This window comes from Leuciscus leuciscus (genome assembly GCF_965113295.1).
Source record: "Leuciscus leuciscus genome assembly, chromosome: 13".
Classification (NCBI taxonomy): domain Eukaryota; kingdom Metazoa; phylum Chordata; class Actinopteri; order Cypriniformes; family Leuciscidae; genus Leuciscus; species Leuciscus leuciscus.
Genome location: NC_138737.1, coordinates 6,645,892 through 6,662,644, shown reverse-complemented (window position 1 = coordinate 6,662,644; position 16,753 = coordinate 6,645,892).

The following is a 16,753-nucleotide window of genomic DNA, read 5'->3' as shown; positions in this document are numbered from 1 at the left end:
TATATTCACACTTCACAATAAGAGATACTACTCCCAGATTAGTATCTCTGGGAGATACTAGACCTGGTTATGTTTTAAAGTACACAGTATAGAACACAACTGTCAAAATTAAGACAAACACTCTGGAAAAACATGAGTGACATGTGTACATAGTTAAAAGTGAAATGGTTAAAATTATGTTTTGATATGTTTTCTAAGAAGAAATGCATAATATTCATTCAAAAGCAAATCTGTGAGGCTCAAATTCACTCGTGGGACATCAGCAGATATTCGGCCTGGCTGTAATGGAAACTGACATGTCCTATTGGTTTATCAGGACAGTTATACCAATGTGATTGATAGTACAGTAAAGGTTATAGTGAGCCATCACAAAATTAAATGCAGTAGAGAATCTGGGAGTAGTATCTCTTGGATGTTCCCTCTGGGGCATATACATCTCTCTACCAGTTTTACAGGCACTGAACCACTCAATTATTGGAAGGCTATAACTGTGAAAGACAAAAATAAATTCTTACAGGCTCTCCACTGGCCCATAAATGAAAGCTCATTTATTTAAACATTTGCTATCCACCAGATGGCACTGTCAGACAGTCATAATGTGAGCAGCATCACAGCAGCCAGTGTAACATTAGTCATAACGCCATCATCACAAATATAAGAGTGATAAATTACCCAACTTTACTGCATTTCCCATCTTTTAGGTTGTAAAACCCATGAAAACTTATAAGGTCACGAAGTTTAATAAATTAATATTAATATGCGTTGGTATAGAAGTAATATAAAAGCATTAAAAACTAGGCTTGTCTAATAAGCCCTTATACCCGTCTAACATTTTCAGTGTCAGAGAGCTGGCTGACATGCTCTTGTAAAAATGATGAATAAAAAAGAAGTCACTCTTTTACGGCCACGACTTCCTGTGTTGCAGTGCAGAGATAATTGGCTCATTAGCAGCAGACTGCGTTGTGGTGGGCTCTTCCTTCCTGAACTAACGGTTGTGGGAGGGGAGGGGGGGTGGGGGGCTTTGGCTCTTTATCCCCGATCTGAATAATCACACTGGATCTAAATGTCAGTAGTGTCACTCTAATATGTATTCATAACACGGGGGGTTTTATTTATTAAAAGATCTGGGTGGTGATGAAAACCCTAGCTAAAATAAACATTTAAACCTGGATTGACACATCTGCAAATCATTTCAAATGAATACATTTAGGCATTTTCTATCTTGTTTCTTGGAAAGCCTTAATACTGCACTATAATAATGCATTCAGAAGTCTTAATAAAACATTCAGTGTAGGTTTTAAAGGGTTTAAATCTTGCAGACTGTTTTGAATATTTTACATATAGACAACAAATGTTGTCATAGCTTCAAATTAGAATGAATTACACCTCAGTTGAATGGAAACTGACATGTCCTATTGGTATATCAATGTGATTGATAGTACAGTAAAGGTTATAGTGAGCCATCACAAAATTAAATGCAGTATGAATCTGGGAGTATCTCTTGGATGTTCCCATGTCGCTTATCTTCTTTTTACCTTCACTGTAAAAAAATAAAAAATAAAATCATATGATCAATAAGTTATGACAACATATGTTTTTACTTTGCTTTAACTCATCAAAATAAGTTAAGCAACTTGTTTAAAAGTTACACAAGATTCAACTCATTTTGAAGTCAGTTTAATAATTTAAAGGGTTAGTTCACCCACAAATGAAAATGATTCTATAATTTACTCACCCTCAAGCCATGGGTGTATATGACTTTCTTCTTTCAGCCAAACTAGCTTCCGGTAACGTCCATCCACGCGACTTTAAATTTAAAGCCAGTGATTTAATAAAGTTGTAAATATGGATATTTTTCTTGCAAAAATGCTTTGCTTCGCTTCAGAAGGCCTTTATTAACCCCCTGGAGCTGTATGGATTATTTTTTATTAATATAACTCTAATTGCCAATTGGCTGAAAGAAGAAAGTCATACACCTATGGCTTGAGGGTGAGTATGGGATCATTTTCATTTTTGGGTGAACAAACCGTTTAAGTTGAAATTACTTAAATTTTTAAGTTCAATCGATTTGGATGTTTAAGGCAGAAACTTTGTTTACAGTGTTCTGACATCCACAATAATAATAATAATAATAATAATAATATATAAATTTTTTATAGCGCCTTTCAAGAACCCAAGGTCGCTTCACAAAAATAATACAAACAGTTGACAGACAAAGAGATAAGCAATCTGCTTATTATAACAATCAAACAAGCAGGAAAGCAGATGGAGACAACCAATAACTACAAATAATTAACATGAGAAGTTATACAGTATAATCAAAGAAAACATCAATTTCGATAAAGTAAGCATGCAACATAAAAAATTCAAAAGTGGAAGACAGAGAAATAGAGAGGAAAATATTTTTTTACTGAGCATGGTGAAGATATGAGTTTTAAGTTGAGATTTAAAGGTCTGGAGGTTATCTTTTGTTACAACAAAAGATACGAGTAGTGTTTTTGCTTCCCTTTTAAAAGCCTTTTTATTTATTCTGCAATCCTTACTATGTATTATATAGTTGCATTTAATTAGTACCCTATCAGAACAGATATGCAACACATTTTTGTGTCACGAACCAGTAAGGGACAATTTAATGTTCTGAAATTAAACTGCAGTGTATTCACCATATATTACATTTTTATACTGTATCAAATCTTTGTCTTTTCTTCGAACAACCCAATTTACTCCACTTTCCCTCTAAAGAGAGTTCAGAGAATGGAAGAAGTGTGTCAGGTTAGTTTGCCTCTCAACTCATGAATAATTTAAATAGCATGAGATTTCAAATTAGTGCATATTTAGACATTTTCCGTATTCTGTCTTAAAAGAAGGACATTGAAGATGACTGGCCGCCTGTCTATGGGGAACTGCAGTCATATAGAGGGGTTAGAACAAACAAACAAATCATTCATTATTTTCACTTGTTAAAATCCCACTTGTAATCAGATCAACAGTTCGTTCTGCGTCTAGAAAATTACACCGCTTGACTGGCATTTCTGATCCTTTTTTCAGGTCTTGCGTATTTAGATGTGATGTGAGAGAGAGTTCATTCAAAGGAAAAGCTGAGAGATGCAGAAAACAAGTAGAGGTTATGTTGGAGTGCGTTTCAATCACCTGAAAATGCCCTGCGATGTGGACTTCAGATGCTATTCGGTCTAGTGAGATTCCAAATCCAAGGGAGTTTATATGCTCAGTCTGAAAGACACAGCAAACGGCATATGGAACAAGTGTATCGAAAGTAACAGGATATGAAAGAGGGAAATGTACCCATCAGTCAGTGCGCTCATTAGGCTACTACATGAAATGTGGCTAAACCCCTAAATGACAACTGGTTACATAACAGTTAAGACGCATACATAAAATTAAACATTGCAACTTGAATATGCAAGGCTTCCGGTGTCAAAAACAGTCCGTTATGCTGCTTGATGTAGTTTTGTTATCATTTTATTTTGATTTATCATAGTAATAAAACTGGTTTGTAGTGCAGATTGTTTCACCAATTACTGCATGTTGTTATTGTAGTTGTTTACCAAATACGGCTAATGAATCGGAAGGCTCGCAGATTTTGAAATTGATTACTTGCACGTGAATGTCCTGAATGAATCAGAGGCTGCATCCAAAATCGCATACTTCCCTACTATATAGTAGGCGAAAAACAAATACTTCAAATGCGGCCTCCAATTGGGTCCCTCGTTTCCTGGGCAATGAAGGATTAAAAAAGGTGGACCTTCGTAGCCTTGTCTTCCCTAAAATTCATTGCGTGCCAGTGACAATAGGATTTTTATTTTGAGAGAAATTGCCAAATTACACTTTTAAACATAACTAAGTATAGGTTTCACCTTACTCAAATATCTAATGATATAAATAAAAACTTTAAAGCAGTTCAAATGTTGACTTATATCTTACTAAGATGCAATTACATAGTTTATACTCTTTATTATATACAGAAATGGACAATGGTGAACATATTTAGACAGTTTGTGAACCCCGTTTTGTTTTCACACAGTTTAATATAACTTGCAAAAAAGTCGAGTACAAACGTTACTGTCACACTCATCAACAGCAGCTGTCAGAGTTGATAGGTGACAAGAACAGTCCTCTGTAGGCTAGACCGTCCCATTTAACAGCGCTCAGTCTGACCTTCATGGCCTTCGAAGGATGCAGCCTCTGAATTGGGACACAGCTAATGTCTCACTCATAAAGGCAATTTGCTTCTATTGTTGCTGAATGAATCAGTGCTGTTGAACAAATCGGTTGCATAAAAGAGTCAATGACTGGCTCATAAAGACAGTGGCTGCATCCAAAATCGAATTTTCTCTTGAATAGGTACTTATTTTAGAGCTATTTTAGAGGTACATTGCGAGAGCTAAAAAAGTATGTTCTATATACTGTAGTATGAATGCAAACAAGATGTACTGCATTCGCCATGTTGTCATTATCATGTGTCCTACCAGCATCAGTTGTGTTGCTTCACTGCCGTTCACCAATCCTCTCCTGTGGCCTCATGGGATAGTAAAGTGTCCATCGTATGCACACTTCAGAATCCCGCTGGAAGAAGTAGGTCATTTGGCTTCTTTTTGCCTACTCTTTTATGAGGACTGTGAATTCGGACATGCCACTCTTGTCTCATCGTTTTTCGCCTACTATACAGTATAAGTATGCGATTTCGCCTAAATAACACACAAATCAAGTGAAACTAGACATCTCCTGATTGGCTTGTAGGAAACCTTGAACACTGCTCAGGGACCCTATGAAGTAGAACACAGCTTATCACAAGGAAGACATTCATCCTTTCTCATGAGTCCTGGTTGCCATGTGACCATCCAGGCAGTGATTAGAAACAAATTAAAGATGTGATTTCACAAGTTCCACCTGCTTTACCGAGGAATTAATCACTGGCCTCAATCAATGATGCTATCTGGGACTGGCGGTAAAAAGACTGTGGCATGATTAATGGCGACGACCTTCTCCGTGACCCAGACTCCTCTTCTCAAATCTCTTCCATTTAGTTGTGACCTCAGGACAGGAATTTTGTAAGGAGCCCACAGCATGCTAATGCTACCAACAATCCACAAGAGATCGAGCAACAGCACGCCATGGCTCACTAACTGCGCTGCTCAGTGCTGTCGGATCTCAGCATGTCCTTTTTAAGACGACAAGGCACCTTGGGAATGATGTTTCAAACATGTGAACGAGTTACTGCATCTTCATGATTCAGAGATCACGTGGAACGTTCTGTGATCCAAACCGTTCCGCTTAGCAACAGGTTTCTTGTTTAATTCGCCTCATTTACGAGCTGATTTGCTCTGCTTTGGCGGTGTGACCTGCATGGTAAAGGCTATGTAAATGACATTTGCCAAGTTCAGATTTCTCTTGCCTCTCGCTCTTCATTTCCTCTCATTTCACCTCAACTTCCTCCTCTGCTGGTGTTTAGTCAGTGGCAATAAAAAGGCTCCTTTTAGGGCCGAGGATAGAGATAATGAAAAGTCCCTGGTCTTGTGAATGTTTCATTTGTTTTAAAGAGATTGAAATTGGATGGCAGATGGGTAATAAGCTTTCTTTCTATTCCCCCACAGACACATGGACAGTGCACAGATCCACACAATCACTCTTTCTTTTCTCTTTGCAAACATACACAGACATTTTTAATTACACTTGACAGTGCCGGCGGCCCTGCTCTGTGTTACCGGTCAATGTACATTCGGGCAACAGTAAGCACTGTCATTACCATCCATTACATTAAGAGATGGGCCTGACGAGTCCTTTTTACCACACCGTTGCCAGGGTCTCTCTCTCTCTCTCTCTCTCTCTCTCTCTTTCTCATTGTATCATTGTTATAAACTCTTAATGAGACACTGTTGTGCCGCAGAGGCTGCTGCGCTGGTCATTTATGTATCTCAATTATTTATGCATGGGTTTATTTGCTCATTAATTTGCATTCATTGGGAAATTAAACACATGAGACATTTCTGGTCCTCCATTATTCGACTACAGCACTTACCCCTTTCTCTGACAGAGAATATGAAACACTCTACAAAACAAACAAAGCTATAATGAGCCAAAACTGAGAAATACAGAGGGCTGAATTTCATCCAAGATCATATATGAAATGATCTGTTTTGCTCAGCCAAGCTTATAAACTTGTATCAGACTGGTTTCAAAATAGTGGTTTCAAAGAGGTTTCCCTGAATTCTTAATTGGTCAAACTAACTCACACCATTGGTTAAGCCAATGACAGGCTAGTGAAGATGCTCAGATTAGCGGTGGAAAACCTGAAGCTTTTCGAAACGCTGAAGCAATATAACCAATTGCTTTGCAAAATGATTCACTGATTCGAACACTCATAACCAGACACGCTGACGGTACCTGCTGGTCAAAATGGTGTAAATGCAACAGGAACTCTACCCAAGCATACGTATAGACACCTTTTACAAACCAAATGGTTCTTCATGAAAGTGTAATCTATTAAATGTAATCTACAAATCATTACATTTGAAGTGTATAATTTGTGATCTTTTAATTCTTTAACTTATTTTATGTGTTTTTAGGCAGGACATGGCTATTTAGGTCACTGTCCCCTTAACAGGCATGTTTATTATCAAATTCATTAAAACTGTACCTACATTATAAAACTGACCCGATATCAGTCAAAACCATATGTTAAACACAGATTCACGAATTCACCTGATCTATGGCCTCTAGCTGCGGACCATCAGAATTCGAACGTTTTGAAACCAAGGTTCGAAACAGTTTGGCTGCATCCGAAATATATACAGTAGGCAAAAAACAGTATGTGACAAAAGAAGTATATCCGAATTCACAGTATACTCATAAAAGAGTAGGCAAAAAGTACCCAGAAGACCTACTACAGCGATATTCTGAAGTGTGCATATGACAGATCCCATGAGGCCACAGGAGAGGATTTGTGAAAAGGTGTGTTCGACTTGAAGTGGCTCTGAAAATTTACTCATTACTAGCTCAGAGCTCAGTTTTACAGTGCAGGAGTCATGGTTTTTACACTTTTTAGGGGAATTAGCCAACAAATTTATAGTTAACTATAAATCTTTTTAATAAATCAGCTGATCCAGTTTTTGAAATCAGTCTGAATGATTCAGTCAGGAATCACTCTGATCCAGTTCTCAAGTTCGAACTCTTTGACTCAATCAAGGATCTGGTCACTTGAGAAGACTTGGGAAGTAAAATTGCCTGTGTTTGCATCCATTTTGCAGCTTGAAATTTGGATGGACTATTCATGCATGGGGAAAAATGATAAGCAGTAGAAAGTAAGTTATATGTGTTTGAAAAACATGAGGGTGAGTAAATAGCGACAGAATTTCTATTGGCTGGGATAATATATATATGAAGAGTTCAGATGCAAAAGCCTCTAAATGCCATCTGAAATTTTCTCATAGAATGATCATTTTTATCAAGCTTGTATATTTAAATTCAATAATTTCACTCAAATGGCAATGAAGATTACCTATTAATTGTAATTTAAGTGAAATTACTGAACTTAAATATACAAGCTTGATAAAAATGATCATTCTATGAGAAAATTTCAGATGGCATTTAGAGGCTTTTGCATCTGAACTCTTCATATATATATTTTAAATTGCCATTGTTCTCCTCTAATCAGATAATTTAATAAACACCCTATAAAACACACACACACTGACATTATGCAGATATGAGAAGACCAGTCAGATATGACATACGTGTGTCCATCAGATGTTTGCAAATATTTGTCTGTACCTAAATAGAATGCATATGTGCGTTTTTATTTCCGGATGGGCATTCAGATGTCTATGTTTCTGATTGAGTGAATGTGGGCGCCGCATGTCACTATATATTAAAGTCAGTAAAAAAATATAATGTGTTACTCACGCCTGTCATCCCCCAGCCGGCTACAGACCATTAAGTGACAGTGATGTTCCATGCCTAAAACTGGGGCCCAGGAGGCCAGCACCTGTAAGAGAGAGACAGGGACAGAGATGGAAAGAGACCCTTCCTGTCGTCCGTCCCAATCGTCAGGTCCTTGACTTCATGCCTCACATCTGACCTGGGAGAAGGTACATTTGACCTACAAGTAGGGTTATAGCTAAAATTCAAGTTGACTTTGATGCAAACTTGATATTCTCAGTGTCTCATCCCATTTTGTTAAAAAATGTATGCACTGAATCAGTATTGCTAAAATGCTTTGGGACAGGTCACTTTCAGTGAGTTTTCATGCAAGTAAATGATCAGTAATCAAATAAGTAGCCAACCTGGACAAGTTTAATGCCGAGCCGTGCTTTTTGATTGTGCTCAAAGTGCTTTTAACTGCCAGTGCAAATACAAAACCTAATGGTTCTGTGATTCTTCTAAATAGCACTACTATTGATTACTTTCTTCTCAGCTACTTCCCGTCTGACTCACTCAGTTCTTATATATATATATATATCTATACACACACACACACACACACACACACACACACACACACACACACACACACACACACACACACACACACACATACAGTACTGGTCAAAAGTTTGGAAACATTACCATTTTTTATGTTTTTGAAAGAAGTCTCTCATGCTCATCAAGCCTGCATTTATTTGTTCAAAAATACAGAAAAAAACTGTAATATTATTAAATATTATTACAACTTAAAAAAAGGTTTTCTATTTTAATATACTTTATAATATAATGAGCAACAGTATAAAGTGATGCAAAGCTGAATTTTCAGCATCATTACTCACATGAACCTTCAGAAATCATTCTAATATGCTGATTTATTATCAATGTTGGAAACAGTTGTGCTGCTTATCACTCCATATAAACTATAAACCGGCACTGCATGTTTTATGTACAGTATATAAAATACATATATAATATATAAATATATAATGATGCATGCTAAAATGTATTTAGTCAATACCTCTTTTTTTCTATATAAAGATGTTTATGAGTTTATGGAAATAATTGCTATGTAACAGTATAATAAAAATGTACTGACCTAGAAGTCACAATAAAATATTTAAATTAAATACATAAATATATAAAAGGGTTCACTTGGACTTGTTTCATATGACACCTGGCTTAGGCATATGACATATGATAAAAATATATAAAAGGGGTCACCTGGACTTGGTGTTTATGACACCTGACTTAGGCATATGACATATGACATTAGGCAAGCATATTACAAGCATATGCTGTTTTTGCAACATGTTTTTAAAAAAAGCAACTGGCAGTAACAGAAATTCGAATATACATATGAATAAAAGATTACCGGTGAATGTTGGAACTTTAAAACTGTGACGTGGGAGGGAAGGTGATGTTTTCCTTAATGAGAGAAACGCTGATTGCTATGTGTTAAAAAAGAAATGAAGAACAAAGACTTTGCTTGTGTTTTATAGTTCACAGTTTTTTCTGTTTGTCACGTTTGGGGTGCAAATTAGCACTCACAACCCTGTTTAATGTCACACCTATAACAAAGTGCCTGCATTATGTACACACAAACACACACACACACACACACACACACACACACACACACACACACACACACACACACACACACACACACACACACACACACACACACACACACACACACACACACACACACACACACACACACACACAAATGGAGGAAGAGAGAATTACAATAATGTGGTTCTTGCACATTACTCTTGAGTTACTGGCTTCTGCAATACGTTTAATGTGACATATTACGTTGTCAAGGCAGACTCTTAAAAGCATTTCCTAATACTGCTAGCATTATAGAACCTATTCTAAGAACTAAGAATTCTAAGAAAAAAGGGCTTGTTTTTGCTTTAATACCAGCACAATACTGACATCATTTGACATATACAGAGCAGACCAGAGTAAAGGAATGAGTACTGAAATGTAAAGATATGGGTTTATATATCTCAAACGAATAAATGTCACTTTAAGGTGCAATCACCCTAAGGAAATGCCAAAGTGATTAAATACTGAAAACTTGTTGACCATTTGCTGTCATGGTTCAAAAACATAGTGACAAATGTTACCATATCACTATTGTCCCTGTATTTACACTATATCGCTATAGCCAGCCGTGGGCATTTTTTGTTCCTTTATATTAATATGATTTTTAATCAAATCAAGGTTTTTACACAGATGATGATGATGATATATATATATATATATATATATATATATATATATATATATATATATATATATATATATATATATATATATATATATATATATAATTACTTATACTTATATATTTGCTCATTAATTTGTAATTTCCTGTAATTTTCCGAACAGTATAGTCACAAATATTTTTTTTATCAAACTATCATAACAGTGTCATTTTTATTACTTCATCTGTCGACATGATGCCGGTGAATTGCAGAGCTTGTGCAAACATATCCGCATTGCTATGATCAGATGCTTTCTTACCACTGTAACTTTTGTTGTGTGTTTATCTTGTTATTGAGAGGAAAGCACGCAGCACATATTTACATATTCATCTAAACGTCGCTCTCAGCAGTGTGGACGGCATCTGGATGTTTGTTAACAGTATAAGCAAAGAACTAAAAAAAAAACGTAGCCGAGAGAATATTGGGGCATTGAATAACGTTCAGTCTTCTGTACGCTATACGTGTGCACGTCTGCATGAGCGCGAGCGCGAGCACGAGCAGTGAGTTGTTGGCAGTAGTGTACTTTAAGGCCACCTGTGTTGCTAACAACAAAGGTTTCTAAATTCTCCATTTAGCCCCTTCAAGCACTCAAAATCAAAATGAGTTATATTCAGATCTTGCCATGTAAAACCTCTCTGTTTCAACCATCATGTTGAATGAATAAAACTGTATTGGGGTTGCAATTCTACATTGACTGTAGTCGTTATACTGATTTGAAATGTCCTTAGGGGACTAGTTTTCTTTAGTTCTCTCTCTGTTGGTTAGTTCTGAACAGCTCAGGCCTGGACTTGAAACAGAAAATGATTATTATAGAATCAGGGCACGCCTGCAGGATGATGACAATTTTTTTCCCCATTGTTTCTCGCACTTTGTCTACATGTCGACGGCATTTCCCCCGAGGTACAAAGTGTACAGAACGGTCTGAATCATTAGACTAATACCTCTATGTGTGCCAGCATGACTCAAAACTTGTTAAGAATGATCCAGTCCATCATTATTAATTATACAAGTTCCAAAATTTTGGTTTCACCTTAGTATTTCACATTATTTTGGGATCATAGGCATGCCAAAGTGTATAGCAAATATGGCTTGTGCATGATAAAGTTGCCAAATTTTAGTACCTATATCCAAAGGGAGTCATACTTCAACACAGCAGTCTGTACAACTGAAAGCCAAAACTATCAACGGCACATACTAATAATTCACCTTGCTTGTCTTAGAGAGTTAGTACAGGCTTCTGAAGTAAGAAGGCAAAGTCTCTGGGTTTGGGTTCTTTAATCCAAAGTAATTTCACAATTTGTTTAATGGTTAAATGGGATACTTATAACTTTATAAAAACAAGTTTTAAATACACCTTACTTTTAATGAAGGAGTGCATTGCCGCTGCCATCTTTGGTGTCATACGTTTCCAGATCTTTTAGCCTTTTCTATCTGTTATACTGCTTGATGTTGTAAACTGGTACTTGTTTTCATATTATTTTAATTTATTATCATAATCATGTATTACATTTACATTACATTACATTTAGTCATTTTAGCAGACGCCTTTGTCCAAAGCGACTTACAAATTAGGACAAAATTCAGCGAGTCATCATAAAGAGGCAAAAGCAACAACAACGCAAGAAGTGCTCAAAATACGAAGTTCAGGTATTATTCAGAGTAGCATAAGCCTGATAAGTGATGTTTCAAAGGGAAAGGAATTTTTTTTTTCTTTTTTTTTTCTTTTTTTTTTCTATAAGGTTAAGTGCTCACGGAAGAGATTAATTTTCAGCTGTCTTTTGAATGTTGTCAGGGATTCTGCATTCCGGATGAGGGTGGGGAGAGCGTTCCACCAGCATGGAACTGTGAATGAGAATGTTCTGGAAAGTGATTTTGTGGCTTTCTGTGATGGAACCACGAGACGTCGCTCGTTGACCGATCGTAGGTGTCTGGTAGGGATGTAGACTCGTAGGAGTGAGTGAAAGTAGGAGGGAGCTGAGCCTGTGATAGTTCTGTAAGCAAGCGTCAGTGCCTTGAACTTGATGCGAGCAGAGAGAGGTAGCCAGTGCAGAGAGATGAACAGAGGAGTGACGTGGGCCCTCTTGGGCTCGTTGAAGACAAGACGAGCTGCAGCATTCTGGATCATCTGTAGGGGTTTGGTTGCACATGCTGGAAGTCCAGCCAGAAGAGCATTGCAGTAGTCAAGCCTAGAGATGACCAGGGCCTGGACGATAAGTTGTGTTGCATGCTCAGTTAGGAAAGGCCTGATTTTCCTGATGTTGTGCAGTGCAAACCTGCATGGTCTTTGAAATGTGATCTGTGAAGGTCAGCTGGTCATCAAACGTTACTCCAAGATTTCTGACCGATCTTGATGGGGTGATTAATGATGACTCTAGCTGGATGGTGAAGTCGGGCTGTAGAGATGGATTGGCAGGGAGGACGAGAAGCTCAGTCTTTGCCAGGTTGAGCTGCAGGTGATGTTCCTTCATCCATGTGGAGATGTCCGCCAGACAGCTTGAGACCCGTGCAGCTACTGTGGGATCATCTGGTTGAAAGGAGAGGAAGAGCTGCGTGTCATCAGCATAGCAGTGGTAGGAAAAACCATGTGCCTGTATGATGTGTCCCAGTGATGTGGTGTAGATGGAGAAGAGGAGGGGACCAAGAACTGAACCCTGGGGAACACCTGTGGTCAGCTGATGTGCTCTGGATACCTCACCTCTCCATGCGACCTTGAAGAACCTACCTGTGAGATAGGACTCAAACCAGTGGAGTGAAGTTCCTGTGATGCCCAGTGATGCGAGGGTGGACATAAGGATCTGATGATTCACCGTGTCGAAGGCAGCAGACAGATCCAGGAGAATGAGGACTGAAGATTTAGAAGCAGCTTTTGCGATCCGTAGGGCTTCTGTGACTGACAGTAATGCAGTCTCAGTTGAATGTCCTTTCTTGAAGCCAGATTGGTTGACATCCAGCTGGTTGTTTAGAGACAAGAAGGATGTTAGTTGGTTGAAGACAGCTCTTTCAAGTGTCTTCGCAATGAATGGTAGGAGAGAGATAGGTCTGTATGATTATGATTATGATTATGATTATGATAATAAATTAAAATAAAAAATATATTTTATATTATAAAAGTAAAATAAAAATATATTTTAAAATTGCATCAAAAAAAAAAAGTAACAAAATGCAGTAATAAGCATATATCAGGTGTCTTTTATTTGTTACTTCTTGACTTTTACTAATAATTACCAATAGTCACCTTTTTATATTCAGTATTGGAGAAATTTGCTTTTAAAAGTAATGCAGTACAATATTGCGTTACTCCCTAAAAAGTAATGTTACATTACTTTTGCGTTACTTTTTCTCACCAGGGCTGGGTTTGCTTGTTTTTTAATAACAAAAAAAGTTATATTTTTGGCAAGGCCCTTTCACACAGGGCCAGATTTACTAAACAGCGTGAGCGCGCAATTCCAAAAAAGCGCTGATGGGAGTTTCATGCATTACTTATTTTCATGAAATTCAGACACCTTTGGCCATGGGCATGTGCAAAAGTACTGGTGTCCGATTAGTGGACTTAAAGTGCGTTTAGTGCAACCCCTTCACCGTTATTTTACGAGCGTTTATGGACATGATTGGCATTATCGCACTGACAGAGTAATCAGCCAATCATAGCGATGTAAAGGCGTTGCTTCCTCCTCCTCACATGACTCCTCCACATCCATCAGTCTCAGTAGCCATCTAATGAAAACCGCACCTTTGCCCAGGCCTGTACTTATATCTCTATCAGTGCACTAACATGTGCAAAGCATCCCATCCAGATTTTCTGCTGATCTGCGTTGCACATGCCCATGAATGACAAACAGTATTTTTATTATGTGGAATTGAAGGCATTCTAGTCACAGCCTCTTTATTACTTTTTTCTTTCTTTTTTCACTGCTATTAAAGTGCTGCATCATTAAGCTGGATAATGCCATTTTTAAAAAGGCTGACAGTCCCGGGGTTTTTATGAGCGGCAGCGGAGACTGCCGGAATAGTGATGAAACCATATGGGGAGAACCGGTGTAAATGACTTCTTAGTGGCGCAGTGGTTCGTGAAGGACATGTTGACGGGCGGCTGGCAGGAAACTAATGATCTACACACTTCGCACCACCCTAAACACGGGGTCTGGAGGAAAACAGTAGTAATTAGAAAACACTACATAGAGAAAAAAAAAAACCTCTCAGTGATTGTCACGGCTTCTATCGTGTCTGGCCTTATAGCACAGCGCAGTGAGCTTTAAAGTGTGTCGGACCCTTGGGACCTGTCAGGGAATCACATGTGTGGGATTTGTGTGCTTGTTTGCCAGGGACTGCAGTGCAGACGACCATAATAAAATGGAGAATGTTCATATGACTTTATGAATGTTCATATTCCTCTGGGAATTGTACTGGATTCATGTTCCTATATAGTGTGGTCCCTGGTGTAAAAGCAATGGCACTGCCTGTCAGAAGTTTCTTTGTGAATGTCTCTGGTTGTCTCTTGTTTACATCACATACAAAGGACAAGTCTCAGTAATAGAAGCTGACAGTTGAACTAAATTTTAGCTGTCATGGCCTAATTTAGAGACACGTTTGCTTGATAGATAAACAGCCTCGTTGACAGGAAAATATCATTGCATAACCTACAAAGGAAAGCTGTGCTCTCTGTATATAGCAGCATCTTTGACCCTAACCAATAGACAGATTTGATAACGACGGTCTGTAATTAGTGTTCTTTCCTTTGTTTGTGTCTCATTCCTCCGAATAATTAGGATGCCGTGTTTATTTTCCTCGCTAATTAGTGTATGCTAATGATGTAGAGGTCGCAATGTGTGATCTCGGCCAACCATGTGTATCACCTGGCACTGGCGCTACACAGAAAATGGAACTTCAGACTCAGAGGAAACCGTCTCTTTGACTTCAGACCACAGATATTGAGTCCTTGTGCCAAAACGTATCGCTCCCTCGTCCTGTGGAATAGGTTCATAAAATATATTTCCAAGCAAACACTTCAATCCAAACTGCTTTATTATGGCAGCTGCCAGCTAATACACTGATGTCCAATAACAGTTACAGTAGCGTTAATGTACCATCGAACTCACAGTTTGACGTAAAGAAGCATATCATTTGATAAAGTGTAGCCTATGTTTTTTTATATTCTTTACTGTAAAAGTTTACATGCTTAATGGTGTTTTTAAAAATTTCACATGGTTTTAAAAACAATTACTATTGCTACAAGAATATTTGGTATATCTTCAAGTCATTATTACACACTGCTGATCAGCTATTATGATTTATGTCACTTTCTTTTCAGATCATTGGGTTAACCTCATCAAGAGGTGGTCACATTTATCCCAAAAATCAGCAAAAAATAATATTTTAATTATTATATTAAGAATGGACAACAATGTTCAGGTCACATTTCACCCCAGGACCAAATAGGGAATAAATAAGCATTTTGCATAAAGAAAATGATCTTGTAAATTTGTTTGTTGCATTATTTTTGCATTATGACCCCCAGTTGTCATCAGTGTAATGTTACTGTTTTGCTATCAGTTTTACAATTCAATATTTTTTATTAAAGGCAGCATACTACAATGGATTTATATATGAATACCTCAAAAATTTACACTTGTATTTAAATTTATATTTTTTATGAATTTTATATTAATGTAAATTGAGGGGTAAATGTGCTTAATTAATAAAATGTGTCGACGATTCATGTCAGAAAGAAAATTATAAAACATTTTATTTATGCAAAATAAATGTACACTATTTTCTTAATATAATCATATTATATTATTAATATCATTTTCTTTATATAATTATATATCTTAGTGTATATATAACATTATATGAAATGATATTAATAATATCATGTAAGTATTTAAAATCATTAAGTATTAATATCATTGTAGTATTTGTACTACCTTTAATAAAAAAAATATTGAATTATAAAACATAGCAAAACAGTAAAAAAAAAAAGTGACTATTATAATATTATAATCCTCATTAAAAATAATGACAAAGACATAACAGACACATTACACTAATGAGGACTGGGGGTCAAATGCACCTAATTGTCTGAAAAATAATGCAATAAACAAATTTACAAGATTATTTTCTTCATACAAAATGCTTATTTATTCCCCATTTGGTTCTGGGGGTGAAATGTGACCTGAACTTAATGCTGTCCAGATAGGAGAAATGTTTACTTTTTAATTAGTAGCGTTCAGCTCTCACATTGATGCCACTGCCATCTCAATGAAATATAGTGAGCTCAAAGGAGGCAAAAGAGATGCTGCTGAATATTCATTACTGCTGGATACAGTTGCCTTTTAAAAAAATAGTGATTTATACATTATTTGATCTCCTATTTGATGATTTTTGTTTTGTTTTATTTCTGTACTGTGGATTATTTTCTCATCCAAATCTTTTTAGAAGAGGCACTGCCTCCGTTGCTTAGAGAACACGTTCCTGCAATGCATTTAATAAACAACACAAAAGACCAAAGACATAGATATTGGCTACATTTATTGCTG